The sequence below is a fragment of the Oncorhynchus gorbuscha genome, linkage group LG26 (genome assembly GCF_021184085.1).
Source record: "Oncorhynchus gorbuscha isolate QuinsamMale2020 ecotype Even-year linkage group LG26, OgorEven_v1.0, whole genome shotgun sequence".
Lineage (NCBI taxonomy): Eukaryota > Metazoa > Chordata > Actinopteri > Salmoniformes > Salmonidae > Oncorhynchus > Oncorhynchus gorbuscha.
The window spans coordinates 528,621-535,429 of NC_060198.1; positions in this window are offsets into that span (position 1 = coordinate 528,621).

A 6,809-nucleotide genomic window follows, 5' to 3' on the forward strand; every position below is an offset into this window, starting at 1 on the left:
CAGAGCGCTCAGGACCTCAGACTGGGGCGAAGGTTCACCTTCCAACAGGACAATGACCCTAAGCACACAGCCAAGACAATGCAGGCGTGGCTTCGCGACAAGTCTCTGAATGTCCTTGAGTGGCCCAGCCAGAGCCCGGACTTGGACCCAATCTAACATTTCTGGAGAGACCTGAAAATAGCTGTGCAACGACGCGCACCATCCAACCTGACAGAGCTTGACAGGATCTGCAGAGAAAAATGGGAGAAACTCCCCAAATACAGGTGTCCCACGCTTGTAGTGTCATACCCAAGAAGACTTGAGTCTTTAATCGCTGCCAAAGGTGCTTCAACCAAGTACTGAGTTTCTGTGTAGATTAATGAGGGGGGAAAAACTGTGTAATCCATTTTAGAATAAGGATGTAATGTAACAAAATGTGGAAAAAGTCAAGGTGTCTGAACACTTTCTAAATGCCCTGTAAATACATACAGGAATACCAATACATGAAACGGATGGCGTTTAATAAACCCATTCTGACACAAAGAGAAGAGTCAGGTGTGAGAGACAGAGACCTACACAATCTATACATACATGCACTTTGCTGTATGTTTGCTATAGGCTCAAACTTGGGAAACACCTAAAAAATAATTTCCTTCTCTGTTACGGACATGTTAATTTTTTGCTACCTTTTTTTGAAACCCCCCCCCCCCCCCCCGCTCTTCATTAAGTACCTGTGTGTTATCAGAGTTCAACCTCCCCTGCTCTTCATTAAGTACCTGTGTGTTATCAGAGTTCAACCTCCCCCTGCTCTTTATTAAGTACCTGTGTGTTATCAGAGTTCAACCTCCCCTGCTCTTCATTAAGTACCTGTGTGTTATCAGAGTTCAACCTCCCCTGCTCTTCATTAAGTACCTGTGTGTTATCAGAGTTCAACCTCCCCCTGCTCTTCATTAAGTACCTGTGTGTTATCAGAGTTCAACCTCCCCTGCTCTTTATTAAGTACCTGTGTGTTATCAGAGTTCAACCTCCCCTGCTCTTTATTAAGTACCTGTGTGTTATCAGAGTTCAACCTCCCCTGCTCTTCATTAAGTACCTGTGTGTAATCAGAGTTCAACCTCCCCTGCTCTTCATTAAGTACCTGTGTGTTATCAGAGTTCAACCTCCCCTGCTCTTCATTAAGTACCTGTGTGTTATCAGAGTTCAACCTCCCCCTGCTCTTCATTAAGTACCTGTGTGTTATCAGAGTTCAACCTCCCCCTGCTCTTCATTAAGTACCTGTGTGTTATCAGAGTTCAACCTCCCCTGCTCTTCATTAAGTACCTGTGTGTTATCAGAGTTCAACCTCCCCTGCTCTTCATTAAGTACCTGTGAGTTATCAGAGTTCAAACCCCCATTCTCTTCATTAAGTACCTGTGTGTTATCAGCGTTCAACCTCCCCTGCTCTTCTTTAAGTACCTGTGTGTTATCAGAGTTCAACCTCCCCTGCTCTTCATTAAGTACCTGTGTGTTATCAGAGTTCAACCTCCCCCTGCTCTTCATTAAGTACCTGTGTGTTATCAGAGTTCAACCTCCCCCTGCTCTTCATTAAGTACCTGTGAGTTATCAGAGTTCAAACCCCCATTCTCTTCATTAAGTACCTGTGTGTTATCAGCGTTCAACCTCCCCCTGCTCTTCATTAAGTACCTGTGAGTTATCAGAGTTCAAACCCCCATTGTCTTCATTAAGTACCTGTGAGTTATCAGAGTTCAAACCCCCATTCTCTTCATTAAGTACCTGTGTGTTCTAAAAAATATAAAAAATATTTAAAAAATGCCATTTAGCAGACGCTTTTATCCAAAGCGACTTACAGTCATGTGTGCATACATTCTACGTATGGGTGGTCCCGGGAATCGAACCCACTACCCTGGCGTTACAAGCGCCATGCTCTACCAACTGAGCTACAGAAGGACCACAGAGTTAAGTACCTGTGAGTTATCAGAGTTCAGCCTCCCCCTGCTCTTCATTAAGTACCTGTGAGTTATCCTGGATTATCGGACCACCATTTGTTTACGTTTTCAATTGCAACAAGTAATCTGCTAAAACCCCAACCAAGGAGCATCAAAAGTGCTATAAATTCACGGACAACACAAAGATTCCTTGATGTCTTTCCAGACTCCCTCTGTCTACCCAAGGATGTCAGAGGACATAAATCAGTTAACCACCTAACTGAGGAACTCAATTTAACCTTGCGCAATACCCTAAATGCAGTTGCACCCCTAAAAATGAAAAACATTTATCCTAAGAAACTAGCTCCCTGGTATACAGACAATACCCGAGCTCTGAAGCAAGCTTCCAGAAAATTGGAACGGAAATGGCGCCACACTAAACTGGAAGTCTTCCGACTAGCTTGGAAAGACAGTACCGTGCAGTATTCAAGAGCCCTTATTGCTGCTCGATCATCCTATTTTTCCAACTTAATTGAGGAAAATAAGAACAATCTGAAATTGATTTTTGATACTGTCGCAAAGCTAACTAAAAAGCAGCATTCCCCAAGAGAGGATGGCTTTCACTTCAGCAGTAATAAATTAATGAACTTCTTTGAGGAAAAGATCATGATTATTAGAAAGCAAATTACGGACTCCTCTTTAAATCTGCGTATTCCTTCAAAGCTCAGTTGTCCTGAGTCTGCACAACTCTGCCAGGACCTAGGATCAAGAGAGACGCTCAAGTGTTTTAGTACTATATCTCTTGACACAATGATGAAAATAATAATGGTCTCTAAACCTTCAAGCTGCATACTGGACCCTATTCCAACTAAACTACTGAAAGAGCTGCTTCCTGTGCTTGGCCCTCCTATGTTGAACATAATAAACGGCTCTCTATCCACCAGATGTGTTCCAAACTCACTAAAAGTGGCAGTAATAAAGCCTCTTTTGAAAAAGCCCAACCTTGACCCAGAAAATATAAAAAACTATTGGCCTATATCGAATCTTCCATTCCTCTCAAAATTTTTAGAAAAGTCACTGCCTTCCTGAAGACAAACAATGTATACTAAATGCGTCAGTCTGGTTTTAGACCCCATCATAGCACCGAGACTGCACTTGTGAAGGTGGTAAATTACCTTTTAATAGCATCAGATCAAGGCTTTGCATCTGTCCTCGTGCTCCTAGACCTTAGTGCTGCTTTTGATACCATCGATCACCACATTCTTTTGGAGAGATTGGAAACCCAAATTGGTCTACATGGACAAGTTCTGGCCTGGTTTAGATCTTATCTGTCGGAAAGATATCATTTTGTCTCTGTGAATGGTTTATCCTCTGACAAATCAACTGTAAATTTTGGTGTTCCTCAAGGTTCCGTTTTAGGACCACTATTGTTTTCACTATATATTTTACCTCTTGGGGATGTCATTCGAAAACATAATGTTAACTTTCACTGCTATGCGGATGACATACAGCTGTATATTTCAATGAAACATGGTGAAGCCCCAAAATTGCCCTCGCTAGAAGCCTGTGTTTCAGACGTAAGGAAGTGTATGGCTGCAAACGTTCTACCTTTAAACTCGGACAAAACAGAGATGCTTGTTCTGGGTCCCAAGAAACAAAGAGATCTTCTGTTGAATCTGACAATTCATCTTAATGGTTGTACAGTCGTCTCAAATAAAACTGTGAAGGACCTCGGCGTTACTCTGGACCCTGATCTCTCTTTTGAAAAACATATCAAGACTGTTTCAAGGACAGCTTTTTTCCATCTACGTAACATTGCAAAAATCAGAAACTTTCTGTCCAGAAATTATGCAGAAAAATGTATCCATGCTTTTGTTACTTCTAGGTTAGACTACTGCAATGCTCTACTTTCCGGCTACCCGGATAAAGCACTAAATAAACTTCAGTTAGTGCTAAATACGGCTGCTAGAATCCTGACTAGAACCAGAAAATGTGATCATATTACTCCAGTGCTAGCCTCCCTACACTGGCTTCCTGTCAAGGCAAGGGCTCATTTCAAGGTTCTACTGCTACCCTACAAAGCATTACATGGGCTTGCTCCTACCAATCTCTCTGATTTGGTCCTGCCATACATACCTACATGTACGCTACGGTCACAAGACGCAGGCCTCCTAATAGTCCCTAGAATTTCTAAGCAAACAGCTGTAGGCAGGGCTTTCTCCTATAGAGCTCCATTTTTATGGAATGGTCTGCCTACCCATGTGAGAGACGCAAACTCGGTCTCAACCTTTAAGTCTTTACTGAAGACTCATCTCTTCAGTGGGTCATATGATTGAGTGTAGTCTGGCCCAGGAGTGTGAAGGTGAACGGAAAGGCTCTGGAGCAACGAACCGCCCTTGCAGTCTCTGCCTGGCCGGTTCCCCTCTTTCCACTGGGATTCTCTGCCTCTAACCCTATTACAGGGGCTAAGTCACTGGCTTACTGGTGCTCTTTCATGCCGTCCCTAGGAGGGGTGCGTCACTTGAGTGGGTTGAGTCACTGATGTGATCTTCCTGTCTGGATTGCCCCCCCCGCCTTGGGTTGTGCCGTGGCGGCGATCTTTGTGGGCTATACTCGGCCTTGTCTCAGGATGGTAAGTTGGTGGTTGAATATATCCCTCTAGTGGTGTGGGGGCTGTGCTTTGGCAAGGTGGGTGGGGTTATATCCTTCCTGTTTGTCCCTGTCCGGGGGTATCATCGGATGGGGCCACAGTGTCTCCTGACCCCTTCTGTCTCAGCCTCCAGTATTTATGCTGCAGTAGTTTATGTGTCGGGGGCTAGGGTCAGTTTGTTTTATCTGGAGTACTTCTCCTGTCTTGTCCGGTGTCCTGTGTGAATTTAAGTATGCTCTCTCTAATTCTCTCTTTCTCTCTTTCTTTCTCTCTCTCGGAGGACCTGAGCCCTAGGACCATGCCTCAGGACTACCTGGCATGATGACTCCTTGCTGTCCCTAGTCCACCTGGCCGTGCTGCTGCTCCAGTTTCAACTGTTCTGCCTGACCAGAGCCCTAGGACCATTCTTCAGGACTACCTGGCGTGATGACTCCTTGCTGTCCCCAGTCCACCTGGCCATGCTGCTGCTCCAGTTTCAACTGTTCTGCTTACGGCTATGGAACCCTGACCTGTTCACCGGACGTGCTACTCTTAATGATCGGCTATGAAAAGCCAACTGACATTTACTCCTGAGGTGCTGACCTGTTGCACCCTCGACAACTACTGTGATTATTATTATTTGACCATGCTGGTCATTTATGAACATCTTGGCCATGTTCAGTTATAATCTCCACCCGGCACAGCCCTCAGAGCCTGGTTCCTCTCTAGGTTTCTTCCTATGTTTTGGCCTTTCTAAGGAGTTTTTCCTAGCCACCTTGTTTCTACATCTGCATTGCTTGTTGTTTGGGGTTTTTGGCTGGATTTTCTGTGCAGCACTTTGAGATATCAGCTGATGTAAGAAGGGCTATATAAATAAATGTGATTTGATTTGTTTTTGTTCCTAACTTATTAGGTTCCAGAACTGTAGAGTATGTTATATCTGTATCTACTCACGGTTTAATAACTGCCCTCTCTGATATCTGTGTTAGAATAGGCAGCCTTCTATAAAACACATGCTTTCTAAGATGGCCTCTTGTATTCCTATCTTTACACTGTATAAATAAGTGCTCCGCTCTGCACATTACAGACCACAGGTCCCTTAACTCATCATTTCAATAAGGCTTGTTGTTCAGCTTGTAAATGTTCCTGACTTGGGGGAGTATTCTCTATTCACTTCATTTTTTGACCACTTCAGAATATAGGATATAACAAAATGTTTCATACCCCACGTCTAAATCAAGATGTGTTTCTCCACACTGTCTTCTGATGAGTTCTCTCAGTGTTCTGCCATTTCAGACCAGAAGAAATCATTAGGCACATTTATTTTCATACATTTAGCCCTTTGTAGGGTATATATATTTTGCCCTAAGTGAAGCTCAGTTATCGCTCATAAAATGTATGTCCAACAGAAAAGGTCATACATAAAGGTCATCATTGAAGCCAGCTCAGCTGCTAAGCGGTTGACTTCAGAGTGTAATAAACGTTTGAGGCAGTTATATCGCTGTCAGCAATATGAGTGGATAAGATTATTGAAATACTGTACTGGTGATATGTGTCATAAGAATCCTACTGGACCGTTTTAGCCAACTGACATGTGAGACAAATAAAAGTGCCTCCAGAATCTTCAATAGGAACATGGGTCCTTCCACATAATGAGCCCCTTTTGGGTAGTGAAACATGGGTCCTTCCACATAATGAGCCCCTTTTGGGTAGTGAAACATGGGTCCTTCCACATAATGAGCCCCTTTTGGGTAGTGAAACTTGGAATGAAAACGTTTTATTTCACCCAATTTTAAAATTCCATCATAGAGCGAACATGTTCAACTTAATAAAACACATGTTTTTCTCAAGAGTTTCAACTAAATAAATACTATAGTAAGAGACTCTTAAATAAGTTAACAGGGTGGATCCTAACAAGGTGGAGGTTTTCATCTGAAATCAGACATGAATCCCCTCGTGACAAGCTTGCTGTGTGCAACAGGGAAGGGCAATTGAATGCAAGCTTCACAAAAATGTGTTTATTATTGAAACATTTCTAGCCTGTCTATCTAAGGGTAACGGGGTTGACGTGTTTATGCTCGATGCATTCCGTTTCCCACCACGAAACACCAGAAAATGGCCAAAAAGAGGAGAACCAGCTCACCAGATTTTACACACAGATTTCACTATTAGATGTTCAATGTTTGCTTTGAAAAGAATAACAGATTCATCATATTAAAATATTCAATTCAAATTTTCCTTAAAATGAATCACATGAAATAAATAATAATCTTCCA